Below are 14,758 nucleotides of genomic sequence, written 5' to 3' on the forward strand. Positions count from 1 at the left end.
TTAAACAATTCAAAACTCTGCAGATGGATAATGCGTTCCTAGAGAGATCGTTGGAACTGGAACAGGTACTGAAAGGTTTACACATTTTTAAAATGCCTTTTGGGTTCCAAAATGACTCTCAATTACTAGACGAACTATTTATTTTATATGATAGAACTGGCTTAGATCTTATGCGACTTATCATTAGGAACAATAACAGAAAACTAAGTAAATTAGATGTGATACTAAATAATTTAGATAGAAGTATACGCAATGATCTATTGTTTGAGATGAACAAACACAGAATTGACAATATTTTAAAAGAATTGGATAATTTCACTTTGAAAGGGTTGGAATACAAAAATAAAAAGCTTGTAAGGGACAGCAATGATTATGCAAATAAGAAGGCATACAGTCACTTTAGAGAATTTAAAAATTTTAAATTGTACTATGACAGAGGTGAAAGTGAAAGTGTTGCTGTATTCTATCCAGAAGGTGAAGTGTACACATCCTCACACGACAAGTCCAAACACACAAACAATGTACACAGGATGCAATCCAATAAGAATGACAAAAGGGGACATAATGAAAATGACACTGTTTTTTTAGACGAACCAGTCGTGAGGAGATCAGAAAGGCTACGCGACAGATATCAGGGGCAACCACACCAACAGATGCAGTACAGGAATGCCCCGATTTACAGGAAAAACACATATTATTGAGTGAAAATGAAATAAATTTGGTCAATTCCTTATCTGATAGTACAATATTAAATGGAAATTATGATATTGATTTTAATGAAGTAAATATAGAAAGAAGGTTTAGTGACAACTTCAAGGTTGACAGTGATAAAATTTCTCTAGAAAGTGGGGATATCGAGATTAATTTAGAAGAAGGTAATCCTTCGGACATAATCATCACAGATGGAAGTTTTAGTCTGTACAACTACACAGGCAATACACTTGGTCATGAATATGTTACACTTTTTAAAAAAGGTTTTACCTTTATTCCTAACTTTAGACATGATATAGGAAGATTATTGATCAATTTAAAATTGTATATTAGGTTGTTAAATTTAAAATTGCTTTTTGCAAACAACAACAAGGGGGTGAACCAGATTTAGGTAGGCTGACTTTAAAAAGATCCAGCACATTTATACCACCCCAGAACCCTATTATATGTTTATTTGAGATGCTATGTGAATCACAAGTACGCAGAATTGTAAAAGCACCTATTAATCGGGAAGATAATCTCACCAATACAGAGAGATTTTGTTTAAAAGAACTAACTACCAAGGACAAATATAGAGTTATGAAGCCCGACAAAGGTGGAGGGGTGGTAGTTATGACAAAAACAGACTATATTAATAGAATGACTAACATGCTAGAAGATGATGAAACATATGAAAAAGTATCAAAATTTGAGATAAACAGGGCATATACAAAGATAGACTGGTTACTTTATGACTATCAGATAGAAGGTATTATTGATAAATCTGAATACGAATATCTTATGGTTGAACACCCTATAACTCCGTCAATTTTTGGTATTCCAAAAACACATAAAAGTATTTTAAACCCTCCCTTTAGGCCTATTGTTTCTGCCAAGGGTTCCAAATTAGAAGCCATGGCTAGATACATTGATTATTATTGCAAGGACATTCTCAATTTATTCCCACACATCATCAAGGACTCTTGGCATTGCTTAGACAAACTAAGGATATACAATAATGTGAATAACATTGAAGATACTGTTATGATTACCATTGATGTGATAAACTTATTTTCTGTCATACCACATAAGTTGGGTTTGGATATGTTTCAAACTATTTTAGACAGTCACAGTGGACTACACACTGTTAAAAGTAGGTTACTGGTTGAGATGATGGAAATGGTTTTATTCAACAATTTTATTTACATGGAAGGCGAATATTATAGACAATGCACAGGGGTAGCAATGGGGGCCAGATGTGCCCCCATTTATGCTAATTTGGTACTAGCACAATGGGAAACTGAAAGCATTTTTTCATCCAGTTTCTGGACAAAAATATCATTTTAGGTTAGATACCTGGATGATATATTAGTCTTTTGGAGAGGCAATAGGGATGAATTAAATGAATTTATAAGCTATATAGGTACTACGTCAACCTTTCTTAAATTCACAACTAAAATACACGAAGAAAAATGTGAATATCTAGATATATATATGTATTTTAAAAATCATCAAGTTGAATCTAACATTTTTTGTAAACCTACATATTCTAATTCCTTTCTTCATTATGACAGCTGTCATCCATACTTTCAAAAAAAGAAACTTGTAAAGGGTCAGATGGTTAGACTGTCACGTATTATTAGTGAGGACAGGAATTTTATTTGTGAAATGGAGACTATTAGCAACATGTTTTTAGATAGAAGCTACCCATTAAGTCTCATAAATCAAACAAAGAAGGAAGTTATGATGAAAAGGAATATTTTATATAAACCTATTTTGAAATTTGGACTAAATAATATGTCCAAGGTGACCAATAGTACTGATATTACTAAAAGAGATGCCTTTATTTTACCATTTAACGAACACTCAGACACTATTATTCAAGTTTTAAACGATACTTGGACAAGTGTTTTTTCCAATAAGATTGAATACAGTGAAATACTAGGATATTTCCCAAAGGTTACATATAGTAGGGGTACCGATCTTAAAGAAAGCCTGGAAAATAATAACAAAGGTCGTGCATATACTATGTCCAAAATGAGTAGATGTGGTTTTTGCAAAGTGTGTAAATTCATAAATGATGGACCCTATACTATGGTGCAAGGCTATGATAAATATATCAAATGTCCAGGACATTGTAATTGCAATACCAGGAGGGTGGTATACCAGGCCACATGTGTTTCCTGTCCAGCATATTATGTTGGAAAAACTACTAGGAAATTAAGGGAACGCATTTTGGAACATAACAGGGATATCAAGAATAAAAAGATGGTAAATGCTCTCTATGTACATAGTACTAAATGTGAGAATTTTAAGCGTTTTATATTTTTTGTTATTGATAGAATCCCCAATTGTTGGGAAAAAGGAGGGGACTATGACAACTTGTTAGAAGCCAAGGAATGTCTATGGCAGCTAAGACTAAATGCAAGCTGCATACCTGGCATTAATGGTCACATTTCTATTTCCAGTATTTTAAAACAAAGATCTTACTGTATTTAATTACTGTTTTATTACTATTAATATATCTTTTTTCTGAGTCTTTATATCTAGGTGGTTGCAACAATAAGGGAAATACAATATAATTTATATGAACATTTTAAAAATATATAATTATTTTTCTGGTTATTTATAACAATTTATTATGTACAAATTATTTTAAACAAGAGTTCAATACTAATAATTTTTTATGAATTTTTTATGAATTTTTTATGAATTTTGTATGAAGTTTTTCATTGTAACATTAATTCTTTGTAATTTATAACTATATTAAGAAAACCATGAAATTATTGATTTTAAAAATGTGCTTTTTACAATTTAAACACTGTGTCAAGCTAAACATTGTTTCAAGCTAACAGTAGTCTTAACGCATTTATACATATGTCTTTAAAACTATGATTAATTATTAATTAACTAATTTACAGGCGTTGTGTAATTAGTGATGACATCTTTATATTGGTACTAGGTGCATAAGTACTCTGAAGATGCCCAGAAGTGATTCAGGGTGAAAGCGCTAAGTACTTTTATGGTTTGGATTCTATAATTCATTCGTCTTTTTTTTTGGACTGTTTGGAGTGTGGTAAATAAAATTCATTCTAGCGACCTCAGAAGAGCCTTCTTTACATGTTTTACTGGTCTACATAGTTTGTAATTGTCTAGTATATGAAGAGGAAGTCAAATGCAATAAAGAGTTGTGTTCTGTTATAGTAACTGTTGCTAGAATGGAAAGGCTAACATTGACATAGGCATGCCCAATGAAGCTAGCCTCTTTGGTCCTTCTTCAGATTGATCCTGACAATTTTGAAGGGTTCTATCAATTACGTGAATGATGTGATTAATGCATGTAGGACTCACCCTCTCATTATGGAAACATGAGGATGAACACCAATGCATCTTTTTTCTTTACATGCATGCGAGTGTACATTTCTACATCCAGTAAGACAGACGTAAATTATGAAACAAAAGTCATCTGTATCAAAGACATGTAATCTCTACTAAGGCGAAGTACTCCAAACATGGGAGAGTTGCATGAGTGAAAAAAAAATTTATTCAAAAATATCATAGGCAATCTGATCCCTCACCAAAACTATCATAGGAAAACTTCAACATAATGAAACATTTGGGCATTTATTAATTTCATGGATACATCTTCCATTTTCCTTTACTGGAACTACTTTTAGATGAGATTACAAAGATAGGCTGCAACATGTGCTTTTGGTAGGTAAAGAATGCCAGCAAATGAAAAGGAGATAGAATTGACATACCTGATTATAGACCACCTTAACAATCACATTTTTGTATGTATTCTATGTGCAGTGTACAGAGGATTGTCTGGAAGATATCTACTACACTGATGTAGTTAAAGCAATTATTTTGCTACTGCTATGCCCACAGTTTTTTTGAGTATTTTTTATCACACCCTTGCAAATTTTAGTTATAATAGCTGATATTATTTCATTACTAGTTTAATTAAGTTGTCCATATATGGTGTTCACCCTTGCTCTTCTTACCAAAGTTGTGCCAGAAGTGTCCATTTGCAAACCTTCTAATCCAATTTCAACTAAATAAGCAAACAAGCAAATGAATAAATAAATAAATAGCTGATCTTCATTAATTCCACTCATACTGAGTCTGAAGTTGTTATCATTTAAGGAAATGTGGCTGTCTGCATTTTGGCTGGTACACATACTCCGCATGTCTTTTAGAATACACTTAGGGAAACATAATCACATTAGTACACATAGTCTTAGAGGAGAGGCAACATGCCAAAAAAAAAACTCAAAATAAACTGCCTTTCTGATAGCTTTCAAAGAATAAGATAACCTTATCTGGAGCAGGGATGCTGGACCAACTCTTTGAGTCAGGCCTAGGAGTGATATTCAAAATACACACTTTATTACTACCTGACGGACGCAGCCTCATTGGTCTTAGTCCCAAACATGTTTTCTGAGTGTGTAATACAGGGCTCAGCACCAGTAAGAAAAGGGCTTAGGTCAGGAGTGATGGCAATAAAGCTGCAGGCAGGACCAGGACAGATCACAACAACCATAGAACTGAGTGCCTGATGTATTTCTTTCATTCATTATGTTTTCAAACTATTCTAATTAAAAATCTTACTTTAAATACAGCAAATTGTTTCCTCTGTTGCTTTTAGGGCTGTCAGCACACCCTTGTGTGGGCCCTTACTCACTTTCACTTGAGCTATCAGCAACTTAACGTTGTTTTGGTGATTTGCATATGTTTACTTACTGTGATACTTTGTCCAGTCATGACACCATTTCTTTTTTTTCTTTTGTGATTCCTCATTATTTGCTTGATATATATTATAATGCATATAGTAAAACTGAAACTGGTGTTGAAAATAATTTCATGTAATACAAAGAATGTACTGATTATGCTCTAAACTGAGATTTAAAAAACATTGAAATAATGAGGTTCATATATAAGAACTTAACTATGAGAGGTTTCTTATAGCAATTTTCATACATAAAAGAGAGATTTGTAGTAACATGTTGCAGCACACATGTATACTATGTGTTTACATAGCGTTTTTTTGTTTGTGAGATTATTTTGTTTCCTTATTCTTTTTACTTGGTAATTGTGGTTTATACATTTTCATTTTACCCTTTGAAAAAATGTCCGCTCAACATCATATTTCAGAACAAGTGATGCATTTATTTTGCATGGCCTAATGAAAATATTAGCAGTGAATAAGTGCTGTACCCATTTGGTTCCATGCAGGATACCAGCGGTTGCATGCATGCTGTGACAAATTGCAATGCATGTGTTTAGCTTTCCTTTGTATAATAAACATTAAGAGGAAACATGAAATATATATTAACAATGTAGAAACATACTGTGGAACAGCAGAAGATAGACACTGCTATGAACCTCTGCTTGTTGTTGACCTCAAGATATGATTTTGGCTGACATGTTATCTCACTTATAGCTTTTGGCTTCCCAAGTGGGTGCAAAACATTTAAGCTACATTCTTGATATTTTGTCAAGCGTATCAGAGTCAAATCATAACCAAATTTAATATTTCCATAAAGTGACATTCTCACAGTCAGTCAAAATTATTACTTCATGTAGCCTTTTTCCTACAAATGAAAACACAGATTATCATTGAATGAGTAATGTTTTCAAAAGGATAAGCTGTATGTTTTTTGAACATTAATTTACAGTTAAATATTACCTAGAAAAACTGAAAAATGTACTTTTTTTGGAACTCCTATGAGTAATTTGAGTAAGAAGGGATTACCCACCCTTCCAATATTCTTAATACGGATAATAAATTTGATTTTATCTTAATTAGAAACACTTTTCTGGTCAAGCGACTATATACAAACATATACAGAGTCATCTAAAGCAAGAAATATGTTAGACTAGAAATCATTTAGTTTCATTATAATGTCATATCCATAATCCAGTTATATATCCTTGGCTTACATTCTGTAGTATATTTCAATTTTAACTGACATAAATAACTGGGTGACAGTATTTCTCTCACAGTTCCATCCAAAATCACATATGGCATTGGATTATTGTTACAGAAATGGGATGTATAGCTATGTGTTCTTGATTGCTGTCATTTTCAAAGTACTAAGTGATAAAATAAAACGTCTCAGGATAAGACGTTTAAGAATTTATACAAGCCACTTGCCATTTAAACATCCCAAATGAAATCAGTAAGTAAACACATCCAAAGCTTGCATACCTTTAAATTTCTGCTTACTTAGGAAAATTCATTTTGTAAGTGCTTATGTGTTACACTGTAACATGTATGTCAAAACTGCTTTTATGCTATGAAAAAAAAACTACTGTATTGTTCCCACTGAGATATGTACAGAAGTGTATTACCATTAGCTTGGGTTATGTCTGAAAGGCGTTTGTGAACCAGTCCATTTACCCAGTTAACAAATGCAAATTAGTAAATAACTTACTCAAGCCTATGTAACCTTTCTGTATACTTCTATTTAATAACTATAGCTCCTAATAGTGTCCAGATCTTTTTGGGGGTCTGACTTCATTAACTAAGTGACTTACCAGCTAATAATAGGCAGTATTAAAAAGGACTATCATCTATTAACAAAATGACACAAAGATTATTAATCTATGATGTCCTGCAGTGGTGAAATTAATTACTGTTTGCCACTTATTATTCAGATTTTCATATTTGTAGTCACGTTTTTGTAATTGAGAGACCTATATGCTATTGAGGGACAGGGTATGAAATATCATGGTGAGAAACATGAAACTTCATTGCTAATATCAAATTATGTAATTCTATACTAGAGATACTGCAAGTTTTTATTTATTAGTATATAATTAGTCTGTCTCACTATTTCTATAAAAATGAAGTAAATAAAACAAAATGCAGCTAATATGCAATGAAACATATTTAACATTCTACACCATGATAGAACCCATAAAAAAGTGGAAGCATTGCCATTATGTACTCAGATCTCCTCACATTATCCCCCCTAACTTTGCTTCCCCCCTCCTTCCACCCATCCAAACTCATTATTGCCAATTACAAACTTAGCCATAAAACCTTAATCATTGTTAGCAGCTACATACCCCCAGGAGACAACATGCCTTTATTAGAACAGATTCTCCACTGGATGTCAGAAAATATACCTATCAGACTCCTTTAGTGACCACTCCCCAATACACATCCAAAGATTCTCCTCCCCACCTCACTAGACCCAATACATTTAAAGAATGCCGAAAGCTTACTAACTTCAACCAAGACACATTCAATAACTCTCTCTCTCTGCAACTGACTGGTCTTTCCTGTCATCCCTACCTCTTAACAAAGCTGTTCTACAATTCAACTCCATCTTCCTAAACCCACTAAACTCTATTGCTACTCCCAGAACAGTTAGAGTCAAATCTTAATCCTCTCCATGGCTTACTGACTACACTCGGTCCTTTATACAATACAGAAATTCTGCCTGGAAACTCTGGACCAAGACCAATTCTCTCACTTACTACCAGAAATACAGGGAACTCTGTGATTTGACTAAAAAACACATAGACATTGACAAAAAGAACTTCTACCACACATTCCAATTTGCTGAACACAGAAACTCCAAAAATTCTGGAACACTATAAACTAAATTCTCCACCCAGGGAATCCCTCAATCCCCAACCCCTGCCCCAATAACACAGCCCAAGAAACTGCATCCATTATTAACCCATACATCATTGATACCATCAGCAAACTTATGCAGACATCCAATCAAACCAATCTCCACCACACTCCTACCACAAAAATGTCCATTCTCACTAAACCCAATTCCTACCAGCTATATAAAAAAACTCCTTCTCAAACTTAAAATCTAGTTCACTATCTGCCGATAACCTCTCACCTCTCTTCCTAAAGGCTGCTGCTAACTCCATAGCATATCCTGTCTCCATCCTAATAAACTACTCTATCTGGAAGAAAATCCATACCATACATATCCACAAAGGAGGAATTCCTGTAGACCTCTCTAACTCTCAACTTATTGTCATACTTTCCCCCTCTCAAAAATTCGTGAAGGCTGTGTCCAAAAACAATTCATGGCCTATCTTACTCAAGAAAACCTTATCACTCCTACCAAACACAGCTTCTGCCCCCACCACAGCACCACTACAGCACTCATTTCATTTAGCAACTCCATCTCCCTTGCCAGAGACAACAATAAGCTAATGTCCTGTCTCTTCTTAGATCTCTCTGAAGCCTTTGACACTATCTCCCACCCCATCCTCCTCTCTAAACTCTCTCAACTCAACCTCTCTTCATCAACTATCTCTTGGTTCAACAGCTACCTCACAGGCAAAAAGCAATCTGTGAAATGGCTCTCTGCTCTTTCTTCCTTTCTCCCTATCAAAATGGGTGTCCCTCAAGGCTCAGTTCTAGGTCCTCTTCTTTTTAACATATTTACTAACCAACTCTACAGATCCTGTCCTCAGTTATCCCTCCTACATTACACAGATGGCTCCATGATCATCTCCGTCATTGACAACCCATCTGGCCTGCTAAGGATGACACAAATATCTTTAACCTCACTGAAACATGGTTTACTAACCATCAACTCATATTAAAACCCAAAAAAGACAAAACTTCTAGACTTCCTCCGATAATCCTTCTAACACCTCAAATCCTCATTCACCATCTCTTCTCTTAAGAACACAACTATCTTAGCTGATACCCACACTAAGCTCTTCCTTGGAGTAATCATTGAGGGCCAATTTAAATTTGACCATTATGTACTTCACTGTATCAAAAAAATGCCAAAAACTGGGGCTTCTGTATAGAAACAAAAGGTTCTTCACACCTGACTCCAGAAAATCTCTAGCCCAAGCTTATCTTCTTCCTAACCTCTTCTACGGTTCACAAGTTTTAACTAACTTGCAGTCTCCACTACTTTCCAAACTCGAAACATCCTACAACAACATTGAGAGATTTGCTGCTAATCTACCATCTAAATCACACCACTGCCACAGTCTCAGGACTGTCAGCTGGCTTGAGTTTCCTAACCAACTCCTACTAACTCAACTTCCCATCATCCGTTATATGCTGAACAACCTCTGCTCCTACCCTAACACATCCTCACTATTCTCCCATTATACCCCCTCTCAATCAGTGAGAAGTTCAGACCAATGTCTCTTACAGATTCACAAACCTAAAAAAATCTATTGGGCAGAATCTCTACAGCTATTTTCCTGCTCTTTTATGGAACAAGCTACACATGTCTCTTATCAAACCCTTGAATTCAAGAAAGCTCTCAAAAACTACTTAAACAGCTCCTGAATATGTCTTTGTAATCATCCCACTTGAACCCTATCCTTTATTCTCCATTGCTTAACACAATCCTCCCTTTCCTTCCTAATCCCTCCTTTCCTCTAATTATCTTTATATAACCTACCTTCTATTATCATGTGGCAATCACCTTCTTCTGTCCTTGCTACTTCACGTCTTAGTCCAGGTAATCTGCTACCCCATCCTATTTGCAACATAGCCACTATATTAAATATCTAGACCAAATCTAGCTCATAAAATGATATGCTTTGAATTGTACTGTTGTCCGTTGATGACAATCCAAAGGTGATTATGCCAGCTTTGCTATTACCTGTTTCTATAATTATCACTTTGTATAATTGTCACTTGTACTGTTGTTCTCTTACTCATACTATAATAGTTAGCTACTTAATTTGTCAAATTGTACTGCTTCAGCATATTTTTGATTAATTGTACTGTGGAGCTTTTCTCCCCAGGCCTCTGCTGAAAAAGGGCAATAGCTCAGTCGGACTATCCAGTCAACAAATGTCAAATAATAAATAAATAAACAAATAAATGTAGCAGAAACATACTGGATATCATCCTAACAAACATCCCTACCAGTTGTACTGTTTTATACTACACCTCTCCCTTTTCACTCTGACTTAGATTGCTGTACCTATTTTCACATACACCAACCAAATCCTAATATAAATGATACCAACTTGAAGGAGTTTTCATATGAAACATTTACCTTGCAACAAATATTAGGTCCAACATCACAATCTGTCAAATAATTTACAGACATCTAAAACAGCTTAAACAGCTGCACTGCTAATCATATTCCTGAGAGGCTTGACTACTGTTATAAATTCTTCATTTAGCCCAAATGGTGTAATTACAGAATCAACAAATTATTAAACAACAAATAAAATGAGTAAATCAAAATGTTCAAACTTTACCCAGCCTAGCACATCAGGACTAATCTCCATTCAATCCAAAAATAACTCACAAAAACAATTTATTGAGGCAAAGCTCCATTCATGGTAAAACTTGTCATCAAGGTGGGTGACAGCAATAATACCTACTATAGTCACATAAAAATGTTAACAGGAAAGTGATAAGAATGCAGTGCTCTATAGCAAATTGTATTGCTACAACTAGAATACTAGCTTACAAGTTTATAGAAAATTCCAGGCCATAAAGGGAATCCTACTCCAACCTTCTGCTTCGTAATGTGATCTCACTGATAATAACATCCAAAATTGTCACTTCTGCTGTGAGTAGGCTCAAAAACTTCAGTTTCATGGGACCAGATAAGATACCGTGAAAATTAATTTATGCATTCAAAAATAGTGCAGCATGCCTCTTGTGCACACTGCTAATAGTGCATGAAGTATATCTATTTACCTGATATCTGAAAACAGGCTGTTGTAGTCCCAGTAGACAGGGAAGGCCATTCCTCAGACACCAGCACTTACAGGCTAATCTCCCTCACAAACATATTGTGCAAATGATGAAAATAATCATTATGGAACATATTCAGGGAGACACAAAGATACTTATTCTCTATCACAAAACTCAATATAGTTTTGTCAAAGGTAGCTCTTGTATGCTTAACACCATAAATGTATTTGATAATGTGACTACTACCATGGGTGAGGGTTTACCTGTCCATGCATGCTACTTAATACTATACCCATGATGAAATCATACATAATCTCAGTAATCTAAAAGTAAATAAAGTTGCAGTAATTCCCATCCATGCTGAGCTGTCAGGTCATACTCAACAGCTAAGAACAGGTTGGCTTGGATCATCACTATCTCCTGAGTGGTCAGGCATTTGTCCTTAGGGATTGCTTTTTTGCCATCTGCTTTTCAGATGTCAAAATAGACACTGCAGTTTGACTCATTGTCTTTAACCCAACTAAATCCACCTACCTTTGAACAGCATTTAACATTACGATGAATGGTAGAAATTACATTGCTTTCAATGGCACAAAGTATATTCTGGTGCGTGGCAACATCCCACCTCCAGCAATTTTATATGCTATAGATGGACAATGAGTAAAAGAAAGCTGTCAACATTGTAAAAGTCCTTGGAATCATTGTTGATAATAACTTTGCATTTGATGCCCATATAGCAGCTACCCTACATAAAGCATATCCAGTTGTCTGCCTGATCAAATCATGCCAAGGAGGTTATTTTTCACATGGTGATACAGCTCTACTCATTCCAATTGTATTATACTTAATGTTCTTCTGTTGCCTTCTCACAACCCATCTGGCACAAGTGGAGAAAATACAAAGATTCATTACAAAGATAATTGAAGGATCCCATGGCTTGACTTATAGTCAAAGACCTCAGAAAGTCTCACTCTTTCTAGTATTTTGTCAGAGTAGAGCTATTCCCAAGCTATGGAGCATTGTGTCATTGTAATTTAATGTCAGTAAACGAGTGATAAGCTTTCCGAGCATAACAAAACTCTGATCCTGTTCTTAACTCCATTTCAAAATTACATCTTGCTCTAACTGCTTTCTTAAAGATAGCATTGTTTCAGGCATATTGATCAAAAGCTTTGCAAGGTATACTTCATTCCAATTTTAATATTTTGCTTTTCATTTGTCCTTGGTATTCGTGACATTGCTTAGAATCTTTTTTGCAACAGGTTTTAGGTCCTTTAATGACACACTGTGCCTCATATGACACATATCTTAGACTTCCATGATATTACATTTGTTAATACTTAGCTTGAATTTATGCTGCCATAATTATTCACCTCTTATAGATGTCTCTCGCCATGTTATTGTTATGTCTAACCTCACACTAATTAATCATTATCTGTGCTAGCAAGACTTCCTAATCTTTCAGTTACATGTGCATCAGCCCATTGGAGCAGTTCTCATACTGAAAGAATGCCAAATAGAAGTCTCAGCAATCTTATGACTTCCTAATAGTGTATCAGATATACATAATTTGGAGCGTTCTTTGTAGTTCAGGCTAACCTGTTAGAAGCCACTGTTTTCATGCAGTACTGAAAAAAAGCTTGGCATTTGACAATTTTAAAACTACCTTATGCAAAATGGGTAATATTTTATGTTATAATAACTTGAAAAGAGCTTGGAAACCAACCATGTAAAAAAAAAACAGAACTAAGAAACATGAAAGAATGAATATACTGGTTTATTCAATAAACACTTTCATCCTTACACAGACAATGAAATAAAATTATTTATAAGTCAATCAATTAACACATAATTAAATAATCAGATAAGTAAATATAATTACAGCTTCTTAGATCTTCTACCTTTAGGAAAACACTTAATATTAATAACTTCATTTAAACCTGGAAATTAATCAGCTTCCAAATTTGTTTGCCATAAACCTTCTTTTGTTCAATAACATTTTTATAATCACTTCCACTACTACTTTTATTAACAATTTGTAATCCATGAAATACATTTTTTATGTTCTGAAAACATAGGTGAATGATTAGTCTTAGCATTCATAATATCATAATCATGTTCCAGAATATCTGTGATTTCTACATAAAAAGCAGCACATCCTTGACAAGTGACTACATAAACAAGCCCTTCTGTGGGACAAGTGTATCTTATATTATCATAATTAGTAAGTATAATTACTCATAAAATGACATGCCTTACAAGTCCCCCCACACACACACAGAATTATTGCCCTTAGCCAAAATATTCTTTAGAGTATTATTTTTCTTAAATAATACTTTAGGTTTTTCTCCAACCACTTTAAACAGTTATGGATTACCCCTAATAATATTCCTATTATTAACCAAAATTGACTTCAGAAAACAATATCTAATGATATATAAAAAACACAGGAACTGAGATGTGATGACAAATCTTCTGATTTATGACAAGATTTTTTTAAAATACAGTACTCAGAAAAGGTGAATGTTCACTATCTCTTTTTTCTAAAAGAGATAGAATATCGAGTCCAAAATTTGAGCTTCATATGCTTTTTCCAAAAAAAAAAATAGTTAATGTTATGAAAAAGTCAAGCAATAAATTATCATCAATAGTAAGCCTAGAAGCTATAATAAATTGATTTTTTTAATATTATTTTTAATATGAAGTGGATGGTTACAGTCATATGACAAATAATTGTTAGAAAATGTATCCTTCCTATATATAGAACTACACAAAGAACGTGTTTGAATATGAATTCCAACACATATATCTAAAAAAATGAACTGTTAAACCGCATTCACTTTTGTCAGATTATAAAAAGGTGGTGGTTGAATTCAATTCTTCCAAAAAAAATCACAAAAATCGATAGAACCATTAACTAAAAAATCATTTACAAACATAAAATAATAATTAACATATTTGTAATGTTCTAATCAGGAAAGTAGTTCAGATTCCCACCATCCTAAAACAAGGTTAACAAAAGAGGGGGCAACAGTCACCTCCAGAGCAACATCTTGCAATTGTTAATAAATATTATTAAAAATAAAAAAAATATATTAAGGTAACATCCATAAGTAAATGAACTGTATTAATTTTAATGTTATCCCAATCAGTATAGTGAGTTAAAATTACCTAAAAAATCAAGTCCTTGAAGCTTAAGTATAGATATAAATAAGGACTGTATATCAATTGCAAAAGTATTATAATATCTGCTATCAATAAAAAAAATTGTTGTAACTTGCATAAAAAAAGTTTCCTGAATCCTTTCTATAGGAAAGCAAATTCTGTACTAGTGAATTAATCAAATTATCTACATAAATTTACAATGTCTCAGTTGCTGACCCAACATCTGATACT

The sequence above is a fragment of the Protopterus annectens genome, chromosome 6.part0 (genome assembly GCF_019279795.1).
Source record: "Protopterus annectens isolate FY-2018-M chromosome 6.part0, PAN1.0, whole genome shotgun sequence".
NCBI lineage: Eukaryota > Metazoa > Chordata > Ceratodontiformes > Protopteridae > Protopterus > Protopterus annectens.